The sequence below is a fragment of the Mauremys mutica genome, chromosome 3, assembly GCF_020497125.1.
Source record: "Mauremys mutica isolate MM-2020 ecotype Southern chromosome 3, ASM2049712v1, whole genome shotgun sequence".
Taxonomy (NCBI): Eukaryota; Metazoa; Chordata; order Testudines; family Geoemydidae; genus Mauremys; species Mauremys mutica.
In genome coordinates, this window is record NC_059074.1 from 123976353 (window position 1) to 123993738 (window position 17386).

Here is a 17386-nt window from a genome sequence, read left to right on the forward strand (position 1 = left end):
TGGACACAGTATTCCAGTAGCAGTTGCACTAGGCCAAATACAGAAATAAAACAACATCTCTACTCCTATTTGAGATTCCTATTTGCCCATCCAAGGATTGCATTAGCCTTTTGGCTACAGCATTGCACTGGGAATTCATGTTCAGCAGATTATCCAGCACAACGCCAAAAACTTTTTCAGAGTCACTGCTTCACAGGACAGAGTACCCCATCTTGTAGGTATAGCCTGCATTCTTTGTTCCTAGATGTGTACATTTCTATTTAGCAGTACTAAAAATAAAGTACCTGTAGTGGGACAATTTCCCTGAGGGAGAAGTTCTGGAAAAAACAAAGCCAGCAACTCCTAGTGAAACTTGCAAAAAAAAAAAAAAAGGAGCTTTTCTTACTGCAGTCATTAAACAATAAAACCACACACAGTGGTCAAATTATTCCTAGTGTTCCCCCAAAATCATACAAATGTCCAAATGGTAAATAAAATGCACTCTAGAGGAGTATGGCAAGTCATAATCAAGGATGCTGATGAAGGTTGAGAGAAATTTCGGGCTGTTCCTTAGTTGCTCAGCCAGAGAGGAAAAGAGGCAGCTCAGAGTGAGGAAGCAGGTGAAATGCTCACAGAGCTCCTTAGAGAGGCCTATTATCACCTCACCGCCCCTCAGGCGCACATATTTGATGGGCAAAGGGAAGCAACAGCTTTTGATGCTGAGGGCAAAATCTTTAAAAAGATAAGCTTATAAACATCTTTGTTCACTTCAACTATTCTGCTAAGGCTAGAAAAGAGAATCTTGACCCAGATGTGACAGGAACAGAAAGCAACTTGGAACACTGGCTCAAGGAGGCAGAGGAAGTCTTTAGCTAGGGACCTGTAAACCATGTGGCTCGTGGGGTGTCCCAAGGTGATGGGATCCTTTAAGAAGTCTTCTCTGTCAAAACAACACAGCTGCACCAACATTGCATACAGAATACCACATAGCAGTCCATAACCCTTGTTTAATATGCCCTCTCCTGGGAAGGAAATTGTCTGGGGAGTGAATGGCACAGCTGCTTCTTGGCAGGAACGGAGAGAATTGAGGACTCGGCAGAGGCACCTTCCAGGCAGGCAAGGACCTGTGCCAATGTATCGTTCTGCCTCCCCCTTAAGCAGCCATCTCACTCCACTCTTCAGAAATCCTCCTTTTAAGCCAGTGGTGCTGGGTATAATGGCTGGTTTAATTACCTCCAATTCCAATACATGGATTATCCGCTTAATTCACCACTCAAATAAAACCAAACTGACCCTAGCGGAAGTAATCCCATATGCTGTGGGCATGACTCAGTATGGAGGAAGAGATAGAATCATAGTGGCTTAAAATAATGGGGCAACTAATTACTACTCACCACTCGGGTTGACCTAATTCTCTCAGTTGTCACTGGGGAGAGATAAAGGCCTGGTCTACACTAGGACTTTAATTCGAATTTATCAGCGTTAATTCGAACTAACCGCTCAACCGTCCACACCAGGAAGCCATTTAATTCGAACTAGAGGGCTCTTTAGTTCGAATTTGGTACTCCACCCCGGCAGGTGGAGTAACGCTAAATTCGCACTTGCTAGCTCGAATTAGGCTTGGTGTGGATGCTAATCGAACTTAGCAGCTCCGGGAGCTATCCCACAGTGCACCACTCTGTTGACGCTCTGGACAGCAGTCCGAGCTTGGATTCTCTGGCCAGCCACACAGGAAATGACCCGCGAAAATTTGAATTCATTTTCCTAAAGCCATGAAAGACAAAGGATACAGGGGAAGATGAGGAAGGGTCTTTAGAGGACGGCGCAGGCGACATGGAACCCACTCCCGCTTTCCCTGACAGCCAGGATCTCTTCATCACCCTCACAGAGATCCCCTACCAACCCTCCCCGCCCGTTAACCAGGACTCGGAATCAGGGGAAGGATCAGGCGGTAAGTGCAACACACGTATAAACATTTATTTTTTATAACATTGTTATAGAAAAAATAGAAACAGTATTTACAAAATTCTAAATATTAAACTATAATATATATTAAATTATATGAAGAGAAGGTCCACACAAATGGACTTTAAGAAATTCTAAATATTTACAAATTAAAACATTCTAAATATTAAACTATAATATATATTAAACTATATAAAGAGAAGGTCCACACAAATGGGGATAGAAAAATAGTCCTCTAGCGACATTTCTACGAAGGTGTCATTCAGTTCCTCGCAAAGCCTCCGCATGAGGTTCGTCGGAAGAGGTCGCTTGTTGGGCGCTCCGTGGAAGCAGACTCTTCCACGCCAGGACATCCGAATATAGAGTGGAACCATCGCCTCTACTAGCATTGCTGCATATGGTCCTGGTCTGTGCAGTGCGTCCCGTAACATGCGGTCTTTCTGGGCACGAGTGACCCGCCTCAGGGTGATCTCGGTCTGCAAATACTGCATCTAAGTAGGGCAATTAGTGTAGTGTTACTATTGTTAATGGTTTACAATTAGGTTGCATAACAATGACCCTCGCCTAACAGCCACGTGCGAGAGTCCACAGAGAACAAGCATGCATTGATCGTTCCCGTGCGCTGGCGGGAGGGGCTGCTAAAGGCTTATCCTTTCTGCTTTGCACATTGCCTTTAGCAGGAGAGCACAGCTAACCAGTAACTGATAAGCAGTATGTACTGTAAGGCTTACCAGGACTTTGTGCAAGAGGGATGCAGCTATCTTTCCTCGCTTGTGCGCTCTCCAGTGCAATGGCGCCGCCAATGAGAGCGTATTCCGAAATCTCGGACTAGTTCTGAGATCTCCTGAGACTTGGTTCCCTCTTTGGTCTTGTTAACTGAAACTGACTAGACTGTGTTTACTGTTGGCAAACATGTATGTGTTCAAGGAAATCACCTACTTTTTCACATCACACAGCTTCGGCTCCTTCCCGGACTGCCCCGCCATCCCCCTCGCAGAGGCTGGCTCGGATTAGACGCCGAAAGAAAAAGACAAGGGACGACATGTTCCAGGAACTGATGGCCAGCTCCAGAGCGGAGGCGGCAGAGCAGAGACAGTCGAGGGAGAGCCTGTGTCAGCAGCATCGCACACACCTGGAACGGGAGGATAGGTGGCGGCAGGAAGACCAGCAGGCGACTCAAACGCTGCTTGGTCTAATGAGGGAGCAAACGGAGACGCTCCGGCGCCTTGTAGATGTTCTGCAAGACCGCAGTCAGGAGGAGAGAGCCCCCCTGCAGTGCATCTGCAACCGCCCTCCAACGCCAAGAAGTCCTGTCCCCCCCACCCAAAGTGACAAGACGGAGGGGCGGTAGGGGCCGTGAGAACTGTCCCTGCACCGCAGCACACCGATAATGTTAGAGACAACTGTCGCGCTGTAAATTTGTACAAGCTCTTTCTTTACAGCATCAACCAGTCCCAACTCCAAGTTCAAACCCCCCACTGTGTATTACATTATTAAAAGCGGTTTGGTGTTACTGACTGTTTCCGTCACGTTTCTGGTGTCAGAAGACTTTCTGTTGTTCTGTGGGGGGGGGGGGGGAATTGTAATGTCACTGCATAGCCCACAGTGCCATGCTACAGACTTGGCTGCAGGGTCAACTGCAGGGCACACACAGACTGCAGTCACTAGGCACCAGGGACAGTCTGTGTGGTGTATGCTGCCCCGGGTCTTTCCTTGATGTGTATGCTTGTGCAGGGTCCTGGTGCCTGACATCCCCGAATGTAAAGGCAGGCTTCCCTTCACATGCATTTGGACCGTAGTCACGATCCTCCCCGGTGCCACGAGCCCCAAAAAGAGACCTCATCCAGGGGCAGATACTCACCCTTCCCCCACAAACCACCCCCCCTCCCAACGCCCAAACCCACAGCCGTCATGGTAACCCCTATCCAAGGACAGCACCCCTCGCCCCTTCCTGCAAACCCACCCATCAGTGCACACCTTAACCAGCACAGAATGCTTCCATGTTTCAACGAATAAACAGAAATGCAAAGTCAACGAAAGATTTATTATTAATTACTAAAACATGTCCTTAGTTTTAAAACGTCCTTGGGAAGTGGGGAAAACTTGGTTTATGATCAGGCTCTCTTAAAATCAAGTGGACAGTCACAGGTTACCCTGCTCTGCGAGGAAACTCGCTTTCAAAGCCTCCCTGATGCATATCGCTTCCCGCTGGGATATTCTCTCAGCACGGGTGTCTGGCTGATCGTAAACAGCAGCCAGGCGATTTGCCTCAACCTCCCAAGCGGCCAAAAAGGTCTCGCCCTTGCTCTCACAGAGATTGTGGAGCACACAGCAAGCAGCAATAACTACGGGGATATTCTTTTCGCTGATGTCCGAGCGAGTCAGTAAGGTCCGCCATCTCCCCTTGAGACGTCCGAAAGCACACTCCACCACCATTCTGCACTTGCTCAGCCGGTAGTTGAAGAGTTCCTTTTCAGTGTCCAAGGCGCCTGTATAGGGCTTCATGAGCCAGGGCATTAGCGGGTAGGCCGGGTCCCCGAGGATCACTGTAGGCATCTGCACATCCCCAACCGTTATTTTGTGGTCCGGGAAGAAAGTGCCTGCCTGGAGGCGTATAAACAGACCAGAGTTCCTGAACACACGCGCATCATGAACCTTGCCCGCCCACCCGACGTTGATGTTGGTAAAACGTCCCCTATGGTCCACCACAGCTTGCAGCACCATTGAAAAGTAGCCCTTTCGGTTAATGTACTCGCTGGCCTGGTGGGCTGGTGCCAGGATAGGGATGTGAGTCCCATCTATAGCCCCACCGCAGTTTGGGAATCCCATCGCGGCGAAGCCATCTATGATGGCCTGGACATTTCCGACAGTCACTACCTTTGAGAGCAGTTGCTCAACGATTGCGTGGGCTACTTGAATGACAGCAATCCCCACGGTAGATTTGCCCACGCCAAAGTGGTTCGCTACTGACCGGTAGCTGTCTGGCGTGGCAAGTTTCCAGAGGGCTATGGCCACTCGCTTCTGCACAGTCAGGGCTGCTCGCATCCTTGTGTCCTGGCGCTTCAGCAGGGGACAGCAAGTCACACAGTTCAAGGAAAGTGCCCTTACGCATCCTGAAGTTTCGCAGCCACTCTGTGTCATCCCAGACCTGCAGCACTATGCGGTCCCACCAGTCTGTGCTTGTTTCCCGGGCCCAGAATCGCCGTTCCACACCATGAACTTGACCCATTGCCACCATGATCTCCACTGCCCGGCGTACCCTGCTTTGTGAGAGGTCTGCGCCACTCTCCTCACCGTGCTGCCGGAGCCTCCTCGCCCGGTTTCTCAGCATCTGACTGTGGAAGAGGTGGACGATAATGTGCGAGGAGTTGACAACGGCCATAAGTGCAGCGATGATCGCAGCGGGCTCCATGCTCGCAGTGCTGTGGCGTCCACGCTGTAACCGACCAGAGAAGGGCGCGAACAGATTTCCCGCCGGCGCTTTCAAGGAAGACAGGGAGGGCGGGATTGACGGTTCAATGACGACACATTTTTCCCCCCAGCATGCATTGGGGGGAAATCCCACAATTCAAATGGGCAGCGGGGAGTGCGGGAACTGTGGGATAGGTTCCCACAGTGCACCGCTTCCAAAGTCGAAGCTGGCCCCGTGAATGTGGACTAAGAAGTTCGAATTTGTGTATTTAGTATGGATACACAAATTCGACTTATTAAGGTCGAATCCACAAATTCGACTTAAGTAGATTCGAAATAGTCCTGTAGTGTAGACAAGCCCAAAGTCTCCTTGGCATGCAGCAAGGAAGGACCAACACTTGTCTACACAGGACAGGACAGGCCATTCCATTTTTCATGCAGGATTCTTTTTATTATTACCTGAGAAACAGAGCAAATCAGAGCTCCTCGTCAGGTGAATTTGTAGGCAGAGCGAAAACAAAGTGTTTCCAAAAAACAAGGCTCATGTTTGATACAGAAAACAAGGCTAAAATATTTGATTCAACATTAGAGCTGGTCAAGACTCCAGAATTTCTGGCCCACTGGAAATTCTGATATTTCCATCTTGGTTTTCATCTTGCATCGAAACGTTTTATTCTGCCTCAGCTCAGCATCAAATTACATCTACCCCAGCTGCCTCAGTGCCTCACGGGAGTTGAAGTTCAGGGGCATCACACCTCCATTCTGCTCTTTGGGCTTTGATCCCTGATTGTCCCATGATGCCTACAGTTATGGAACTCCTATGATGCACAGCATTAGCTCCCTAAAGGGGAGACCACAGTTCCATCATAGGCTATAGTCTGGACAGAGAGACCAGCGCTGATGAGGCACCTGAACAGCTCAGGTGCACACATTAATACTGTACTGAATCAAAACAATTTGAGACTTGGTTTCTTAGATGGGTCTAAATAATTACTTTCACGGGAAGTAGGAAGCCAAAGCAAGGATGTGGCAGTCCCCTCCAGGAATGGTGGGGCCGTCTCCAGCTTTTTTGCCACCCCTTCGGCGGCAATTCGGCAGCTGGTCCTTCCCTCTGAGGGACTGAGGGACCCGCCGCCGAATTCCCGGACATGCCGCCCCCTTCCATGGGCCACCCCAAGCACCAGCTTGCTGTGCTGGTGCCTGGAGCTGGCCCTGAGGAATGGACAACATGCACTGCCAATAACGGTCATCGCTCAGCAAGGAGGGGCACGGCTTCAACACACACAGCATAGCTGAAAGCTCCCCGAACACCTCCATAACCTCACTGAGCAGCACTGGCAAAATCTAAGCAGAGAAGACTCTGACCTAGAGTAAACAGAGTACGCACTGCAGAATTTGACACAACAGGCCAGATTCTCAACTGGGTAAATTTCTACAGTCCTGCTGAAGTGGATGTAGCTATGCCAATTTATGCCAACTGAAGAACGGCCAATTAATTCTGGGAGTGATAGAGATTTGAGAAATGAAGGGGCAGCACTTTTCTGAAAGCCTATTTTTAGTATTTACACTACTTATTACTTCATTGACTTGAGGGTATCAGGCCACACAAACAATCTCGGACAGAAAATATAGCATAATCCTATTTTGCCAACATTGCACATGAAACAAAAAACTGAAAAATAGATTCTTCTAATCCCTTGCTTGGTCTATATTTCCTTGCAACTTAAAAACCCAGTGATACGTGTGGTATGGAAATACTGATGGACTGTGCTCAGGCAAAGGAGGGATTAATTGTAATTGCTGACTTCTTCTGAGCACATTTAACAAAGTAGCAGCCACATGCTGCCTTATTCCATGAATCCAGGAGATTGTGTGAGCAGGCAGTGTTATATTACTCCTGGGTGGGAATGAAATCATGTGGGAGCTGCAAGCGTGGTTCACAGAGAAAAATTACCATTTTATATTTATTACTTTGGCTGGCTTAAGTGCCACAGGAATAGATTCACTAATGCATTTGAGGGCAATTCCCCAACACTTCGACTCTGTTGCTTTGTAAACTATTTTTAGGGAATGTCTCGGAAGGCATTTAAAGGCACATGCCATCCAATTTTTAAAGGTTATTTTGGTGGTTTGTCAGAATGATGCCAATAGCACAATACATCTCCCCAGATTACATGGCTATTCTGAATTCAGCTAAGAAATCCATATGTTGGAGAAAAAAAACAAAACACAAACCCTTTTCTTTTTCCTCATACATTTCTTTTGATCCCTAAAACAGATTATATCTTCAGTAGGATATTATCATTCTGACTGGTAGCTTTTAAACTGGTAATTGTACAATTTAGATGACTTGTGCATGCTTCCTGCTATTTTTTTAAGTATTACTTTAATGAATATAGAGGCTTGAACATACATAACAACTGCATAATTAACCCAGAAATTCACAATTTCTTTTCTGCAAGGGCATCTAATCAAAATGATGCCCTTTTCATACAAGGACAAGGTGTGGGTGTATGGGGGGAGCGGTTACTTCCCCTTCCTGAGTCTTCAAATACTCAGACTACAGTACACTATTCAGCATATAGTCCCCCCTTTGTCTTGCAGATTGATTTGCTTTTCCAGCACAAAGATATATCTTTCAGCTGTTGAATCCATACTGTAGGTCAATCTTCAATCTGGATTCTCAGCACAGGGCAATCAGTATACTTCCTGTTTATGCAATAATAACCCTATCCTGAACTCACCAGATGCTAAGGCTGAAAGCGGAGGGCTTTATTGGCCCAGGATGCTTAATGCCCACTTGAAGGTGCTTCCTGTTTATTTTAGTAGCTTATTTTATTGTAATAACTTAATTCTGTGGTGGATAAACTGCAAGGTTAGAGAGCAAGGAGTTTAGCAAGTAAGCTCAAGGGTTGAAATTCAAACCTGCAACAAAGACTATATTCCAGATATGCACATTAGTAGTCGACAAGTATCCTACAGCCCAACCAATTCACAGCTAAAGTAGCTTGTATTCCCCGCTTTACTGATCTCATTTTAAAAACCCACAGAATTCCATAACTCAAAATCATTTTTTTGTGAAGAATTTGGTTACTCTTTCACTTAAACCTCCTTGTGCATTTTTTCCCCGCCATAATGCAGAAGGAATAAAAAAAATTCACATTTTTTTCTCCTTCTGTCAGCTATGTGAGAAGAAAAGCCTAGCACCAGGTCCATCTGATGAAGGAAGTCTGGCAGCACTGGTAAAGGGCACTGGGCCTTGCAGCAGCAGACCTGGAGAGAGTGAGCTGGAGGCAATCTGAACACCTCTAAGAACCACAGCTGCCTTGGGGGAAGTAAGAGCAGCAGGATAATGTGTTCCCTTTCTTGCCTGTAGGGTTGCCAACTGTCCACTCACGCAAACCCAAATATCCTTGTCCCACCTCAACCCCACTCCTTCCCAGCCCCTTCTCTGAGGCCTTGCCCCACTCACTCCACCCCCTCCTCCCTTCGTTGCTCACTCTCCCTGACCCTCACTCACTTTCACTGGGCTGGGGCAGGGGGTTGGAGTCTGGGAGGGGGTGCGGGCTCCAGGCCAGGGCCCAGGGGTTCAGAGTGTGGGAGGGGGCTCCAGGCTGAGCCTGGAGCAGGGGGTGTGGGGTACAGGAGTGGGTGTGGGGTGCAAGCTCTGGGAGGGAGTTTAGGGGCTGAAGGGAGCGCACAGCTGGGAGAGGGGTTGGGGTGCAGGAGGGGGTGCAGGGGATTAGAGTGTAGGAGGGGGTGAGGGGTGTGGCCTCTGGGAGGGAGTTTGGGTGCAGGAAGGGGCTCTGGGCTGTGACAGGGTGTTGGGGTATGGGAGGGGGTGAGGGGTGTGGGCTCCGGGCAGACAGCGCTTATCTCAGGTGGCTCCCAGTTGGCAGTGGAGTGAGGCTAAGGCAGGCTCCCTGTCTGCCCCGGCCCTGCGCCTCTCCCGGAAGCAGCTGGCACGTCCCTGCAGCCCCGACGGGGGGAAGGGGTTAGGGGTCTCCGTGCGCTGCCCACGCTCCGAGCGCTGACTCCACAGCTCCGATTGGCCAGAAACTGTGGCCAATGGGAGCTGTGGGGGCAGAGCCTGCCTTAGCCCTGCTGTGCCACCGCCCAAGAGCCGCCCGAGGTAAGCGGAGCCAGGAGGCTCCATGCACTGCCCCCTCTGTGCGGTGCTCCTAGAAGCAGCCCACACATCCCTGCAGCCCCTGGGATGGTGGGGGCACCACCCCCGCAGCTCCCATAGGCTGAAGTTCCCAGCAAATGGGAGCTGCAGAGTTGGTGCTCAGGCAGCTGGATATGCCAGCTGCTTCCGGGAGCAGCACAGGGCCAGGGCAGGCAGGGAACCTGCCTTAGCCTCACTCCAAGCATAACTGGTTCTCTGTCTTGTGTTCTAGGTGATGGGGTTTAAGCTTCCTCACAAACCCAATTTTAAATTTCTGCCTGCATGGACAGGACTAACCCATATTATAACCATATAAAAACACAAACGAATGCCCTAGTAAATACCACTGTGAAGGTAACTGCATCCACGGTGTTAGTGATCATAAGAGGCCAAATCCTTCTCACCTTGCTTATGCACATGGTCCTGTTGACTAAGATAGGGTTATTCTATAGAGAAAGGAGAGCAGGGGTTAGCTCACTGTCTGTATCAGCTAAAAGAAGCAATGAAATAGGATGGGATTATCTTTGATTTAACCACACACCCTTCCGACCCTTCCAGTCTTACACCAAAACTGGCCCTGATGTCACTTGAGCACAGACTTTCTGCTTTGGAGTCAGACGTGCCACCATTGCACTATGGTCACTCACTCTGGAGCTTCTCCTCTGATTTGACTGGACAGATATTTACAGTTTACTGTCTCCAAACTTGCCAGTAAAAAGGTCAAAAACTCCATTTACTGATCCTGTGTACAAAGGAGGATGGATTTGGCATCAAGACATGAGGATGGCATTCAGACCCTGTTCTTTCATCTATCTGGACCCGTCCAATAGTCCTGATGGTAACAGCTTTTCTGGCCACATTTGTAAATGACAGGTTAGACATTCAATGCCAGGAGCAGGCATAGTAATTCCCAAAATACAAACACTTTACCCAAGGCCACCCCATCCCACCCCTTCTGAATTTAGCCAACAGAGGCAGGAATGAACAGGCTAACCATAGCAGATCAACACAGTAAATTCAGACCCCTTAAAGATCAGCTCTACAAAGCTCTTTAAAACACATGCACACACATACACAGCTGAGCCAGGATAGCACATTTTCCCCCTAAATGCCAATTGATCATAAGAGAAACTTTTTGTGGAAAAGGGTCAGTTTTGATGAATTTCTTGCATTGAATTTTTTTTTTAAAAAGCCATTTCAACATTTTCTAAACACAAAGTTTCTCTTTGGTTCAAAATGACTTATTTAACATGTAATTTATGTAAAAAAATATTTTAAAAAGCTCAAAATCAAAAGAAACATTTCAAAATTCATGTTGTAATTGACCCAAACTTTTTTTTTTCCAATTTACAAAAGTTTTTATAAATTTTGACTTTTCATTCTGATCCAGGAAAGGAAAATAAATATCAGCTTCTTCCAGGAAAGGAAAAATATTGTGTATGCAACCCTAGTGCAGCTACACTTAAACACAGCTACATTTCCTTGCAAAGGCTCAGTCAGAAAGGATACGAGCGGTGGCTGATGTAGCTCAGGTAGGACAGTATTAAACAAAATCTAAGCCACCTGGTTCAATGATGGATTTTGGCAAGATTCTCCTCTTTGCCTTAACTTCTTTTAATGAAAATAGAGCCTTTACGGTGATGGCAGCTTCTCACTTTCATCACTTACTCCCAGTTAGCTAAATAATTGGTTTTAGTGAGAGCTTTCTTGTACTGAGATTGACATCTGGACTGCCTGAGCAAGCAGGCATCCTTGATGCCAGCCTATATGGGAAAACTGAAGCATTGCTTCTCACCTATGTCTTTCAGTTCCAGTCAGGAGGTTTCTTCTGTTTGTGAATCTAGGGTTAGCCAATGTCAATGCCTGTTTTTTCCTATGACCTTCAAAGAAAGAAGAAGACTGGTTTGAACTTTTTTTATCCACACATAATTTAAACACAGCTTACTGAGAAAAGCTTGAACAATTTTCTGAAATGGAAAAGCAAGCAATTAAAAACCAAACCAAATTGCATTGCTTCGAATGTTTTTCTTTGATAAAGTACAAGCATTAAAAAAGAGTCTGCCCTGAATTGAAACAAAGGCTGAGAAACTTCATGCTTTAAAAGGTCTTCTGAGAAAGATAAGAGAGTTAGAAATAAGGCTTAACACCTAACTGTCATTCAGCCTTAATTATGGTGATCTCCTTTGACTCCACAGGAAGTCAGTAGTGCAAGGGGTAGCACACCTAAGTAAGGATCAGCAAATTGTAGGGTTATTTGTCCATGGCTTGCTGATATTTTGTTCTTACATTGACAACCTCCCTTTTCAGTTTGTTTATTTAAACCAAAGTTTGTGAAGCAAAACCTAAATGGTGCTGACACTGTTACTAGCTGGCTGTGCATTTAGCATATCCTGGTACAATCCTTCACTATTTTCTTACGTGCCTTCCTTCCTACACACCATGTTGTGCATCTGGCATTGTGTTCTACCAAGGATTTACAGCCAGGCATCAGACAAACATTTTTTTGAGCATAAAAAAATAAAAGCACCTCATCAAGCTGGCTTTAAACCAGTAACCTATGAAAATCCCTTAAAGCTCATTATAGGCCTCCATTCTAGTAACCCAAGAACTATAATGGCTCGTTTTGATTCCTGGAGACAAGCTGATTCATTGACAGATGTAAGCTACAATCAAGTTGATCAAGGACTAATAGTGTGTAGACATCCTCACATGTCTACCTTGCAAGATCGTAAGTGAGGGCAACTGATTGGCCAGTTTGTGTGATTATAAATTGCTAACTATCACCTTTCTTCCTGCCATTCTAAAGTGTAAGTGACTCAAAGCCATTCTTCGTTTTCCATCAAGCCAGTTATGAAACTGGATTTCTTTCACTCTGTGAGTTTTAAAGGGCTTATTTGCCATAATTTGAAACTCTAATGAAGATCTTGCTACAACTACTTCTCTTTGATCAGTGGGATTCAACTCCAACCATTAAGTGGAAAACCTAGAGAAGTGTCCCTTCAGTCCCTTCATTGCCACCCTCTGGCAAGTCACTTATCTATAACTCACTGGGAGAATTAATGGGCATTTCTTACAAACAACAGGAAGAAGTCCTGTGGCTCATGTAGTATCTGATTCATGACTCACTTAGTGAGTGCGCTGGTGAAAGTTCAATTCCTTTCATTAGGCCAAGTTCCTATTTTCTTACAGCACAGTCTATCAAGTACAATCAATCACAATGAAGCAACCCCTAACAGACCTGTTTTCCATAGCCTGAAATGAGGTGGAGGGAAAAAGAGGAGGAGATATGCAAGTCATCAGTTGGCTCAAGACTCTCATAAAATATCCCACCTATCAAACTGAGGCACTAAACCCTCCTGTACATCAATACCATAATACCCCCTAACTAGGCATTTCCAATTAAACAGATTGAAGGGGCTCTGATCTATCAGTGACAACAAGATAACTGACTTAAAAGATGGAGAGAATGAAATCTGTTGCACTGGGGGATGCTTCTAAGACCAGAACTGACAGAATCACAGTGGGGGAAACCTACCAGTGACAAGGTCTCTCTATGACACGGCACAGACGACAAAGCTTGATGGCGTTATCTCAGACGGAGAAGATGAATCAGGAAGGAATACAGCTGATGATAAAAGCACCTACCAAAATGCTGCCATACCTCCAAATGCAGGCAGGCCAATTCCCACAGTAGCATATTTTAACAGGGCAAGAGAGGCAGGCATGTAGTTAAAATGCCAGTATGTGCAAGCAGCATAGCTAATGCTATCACACACAGTGTAGATGGTCAGAATTTTATTTCAAATAATCATAGTGTAAATCAATTAGAAAATTTCAGTTTACAAAAGGATCTACATAACAGAAAAAACACAGCCTACCATTTTCATGGGAGTCTTTTAGACGCAATAGAAAATGGCTAATATTTTATTGTAGGTATTCTGTAGTCTTTTAGGGATTTTAGTAGTTTGTAAACTACTTCTTGTGATTGAAGCTGAAAGGCTGTTAGTTGTTTTACTGTCAGGAAGATGAAGGGTCTCTCTCTCTCTCCTCCTCACTTGCTTGGAGAATAAAAATCAACATTGAACAGGTTGGAAGGCAAAGCTTAAATCTAGATGGAATAGAATAAAGGACCTAATACACTAAAGGCCTAATCCTGTAAACACAGACCTTCAAGGAGTTCCCACAGCACTACTCACCTGAGTAAAGTTACTAACATCCCTCAGTGTTTGTAGGATTGAGACCTCAGCAGGTGTTTAAGAGCTCAGACACGTAGGAGCTAAGTTTCTAACAGCAATGATAACTTGACTATGGTGCACACTCATATATATTTTATTTCGGGTATACATTTTACTCATTTACAGTTCAGATTAGATTGATGGGCTGTAGGGCCAGATTCTGATTCCCTTACTCATGTTATTAGTACCTTAATGGATGAGCAGACAATGGGACTATTCAGGGAGTAAGGTACTACTCAGTGTGAATAAGGATGGAAGACTCTAGCAATAAACGAACTGAAATTTTCACATGAAACCTTTTTTTTTTGGGCTGAAAACTGTATATTTGGGTTGATTGAAACAATTTGCAAATTCAGGTCAAATTTGACAAATTGCTTAAAAAAAAAAGAGATAAAAATCCAAAAATATCAAAAGGTTTTGTTTTATAGTGAAAGCATTTTGATTCAAGACATTGTTCCATTTTTGTACATTTTTAAAAATACAATTTTTAAAAAGCCCAAAATAAAATGAAACTTTTCATTTCAGTTCAAATGAAACATTATGTTTGACTTGAAACTTTTTATTTCAACTTTTTCAGTTCAGCCATCAAATTAAAAAAAACCCCATCAGTTATGGCCACAGGTCTAAAATGAACTGCTATAAACAGAATATATTTAGAAAGTCCTTAGTGCTACATGTAAAGCTAAATAGTGTATTACATGGAAACACACAATAAAGTTCAGATTGTTAATTTCCACATTTTCTTCTAGGCTTGTACATGACTATAGGAAATATAAAAATATCACTTAAATTACTGTACCAAGACTTACTTTATTTTTTTATGTAAATTTATTGCCTGTGAAAGGTGCTGGATTGACAGAAAGAGAAAAATGTAGAAAGTGTGTGTAATAATCAAAAGGAGTTTTGATCAAATATTGTTCAAGTGCCGCTGAAGTCAAAGGAGCCATGGTGATTTTCCCCAGCGTGGGTTCCAACCCCCTATTTTATGTATTTGTCCAAATGTGTCAGAAGCTGTTTAACTGAAGGATCTGTGTGACCTTACAATATATTTACTACCTGACTGAACTAATCTCTCAAATGTTTTGAGCAGTTCTGAGGGACCAGAGTGTGGGCAATCTAGCCTAGCGGTTACTGCTGGGTTGGTGTTAGCAAGTCAAGGACAACCATCAGCCTTTTTCACAACTGATTCATGTTCAGTTTGTGATCAACGATAACCCCAAGATCTTTTTTTCCAGCAGTACCACCATCTAGCCAGTCATTCCCCATTTTGTAGTTGTGCGTGTTATTTTTCCTTCCTAAGTGCAGTACTTTATGAGTGCTGTACACATGAGCTCATTGGTAATGGATCAATGCTTCATATGGTGCTTGGGGCATGGTAGCGGTGACATCTCAATATAGATAATACTTTCAGTGGTTTTTGATACTGCAATGTGCTTTTGTTTTCTCTCAGATTTAACTGGCACTACAGCTGTTTCTTACACTTCTAAAAATTAAGCATTTTATAACCACCTCTCAGTTTGACTAATGACTTCATATTACAGTATTTACCACCTGTAGGTGATCCAATTATGTTATTGTTTTATAAAAGTCCCCAAACTGCCAATACTTACTACCAGGAGCAGTGCTTGCTCCTGTGAGTAGTTCCAATGAAATCATTGGGACTGTTCACGAGAACTGAGAGAATAATTGATTTTTTTGGCCCAGGAGCCAAAACTGGGAGGTGGAGTGGGGGATCATTTCATTTGGAACCAAAAATATTTTTTTTCGGGTTTTTCTTGAGAAAACAAGAAGCCCCTAAATTTTTTGTGCTGGGTTGAGAAACACAAAACTAAACAAAATGTTTTGCATGTTTTTATTTAGTTTCTGGGGTGTATTTCAGTCAATTTTGTGTGTTGTTTTTGTCTCAGACTCAGGTGTTTTTCACTCTTTTTCTGTGTTTTTTAAATAAAAATATAGCAAAATTTGAAAATAAAATATTTCAAAATGAAAAGTCAATAGATTTTGTTTTCAAAATGGTCAGAATGAACTGTTTCAATTGAAAAAAAATGCACTCTTTTTCTGACAGAAATTATACACTGAATTTGACCAAAATCTGTAAAACGGCTTCAATGCTCCCAAAGGCTTTTTTTGGTAAATTTATTTTTTGCCAGAAAAGTTCACACAACTTACTACTCACCCTGGGCCTAATCCAAAGCCCGTTGAAATCAGCTAAAAGACCCCCTTCGACTTCAATGAAGTAGGTCCTATAGTAGGCACGGTAAGCAGTGGTAAGTATTGGTAGAATCAGGCCCTTAATTAGTTCATTCACACACAAACTATTTTGAGAAATATCACAATTTTTCCTTACTACATGGATGATAGAAAACTTGTCAGAGTTCTGATAGGGCTGAGGAGAGAGTGTCCTGATGCCTCTCAAAGTAAAAGTGATGGCAACAATCAGATCAAATGTAGTGCTATAACTAGAGAATAAAATGGGGTTGGAATGGGAATGCCATGATAGAAGGATGTGGTAAAATTACAACATGCAGCTGAATGGCAGGAAATATAAACATTATATGATCAAGATTACTAATGCCATAGAACAAGTAAATTTTCTATGAAATTGATGAATTCTCAACTATTGGTAGCATGTTGCAATAGAGAAATCTTATGTACAGGAGATGGAGGGTGATTTCTCTCTCTTATCTCTGTTCTCTCTGGTTTAACTATAAGCTACATAGAAAGAGACTATAAAATATAAATAGAATATATCCAGAAATGAGAAACTATGCTTGAATATTTGTATCCCATCCATTTTCAGATTTCACCATGTGAGTATCAGAATGACAGAAGAAGAACAAAGAGAGATTAGAAAACTGACTAAATTGCTTAGGCATCATCATCGCCTTTATTACATACTGCTGTTTATGTGTAATGTTTTAAATAACCACCAAATGCATTTTTAAATCATTTGCAGGATGTACTGCATTAGAAACACTGCACTGCCTTTCCCTCTACCTAAAAAGCTCCTTGGGCACTTGAGAGTTTTAAAGACAAGCAGTTACGCAGGTTGTAGGATCCCCAATGAAGGCTCAAAATGCTAGATGGTTCTGTTTCTTACTGAAGTTCAATGATGATATATTGAAGGAAATTTATACGCAATGTCAAAATATTTCTCTCTTTTCCTCGTTCGCGGGGCATCACGACCTTCTACTATGAACAATGCTCTTTTCTCACTGCATTTATTCAATGTTAGTTTTAAGGACATGAGCTCGTTTTGTGAGCAAATAACTCGAAAAAGTGTATAAATATCAGAGGGGAAGAAATCCCTTGCCTAGCACAGTGCACAGTGACACATAGCTGCTATTGGGGTATTTGCTGTGTGATGCTGCTTTGCCTGTATGGTACTGATATAGAACACTGAACAGAAAGGAGGTCAGGCTAACCAGGAGTCTGACCACTTTCAGGGCGCACTGCAAACCTCTGCTTTTGGACAGAGCCTTTCTACAATAACCAGATCCTTGAAGGAGGAAAGGAAGGAAGAAAACATTTGCACAAAAAGTTACAGCCTCTCTATGGTGGAAGTTAGAAGAAACCATGATCCACGGGGGCTTTTGTTATGCAGATCTGATTTAAATAGGAAGCACTA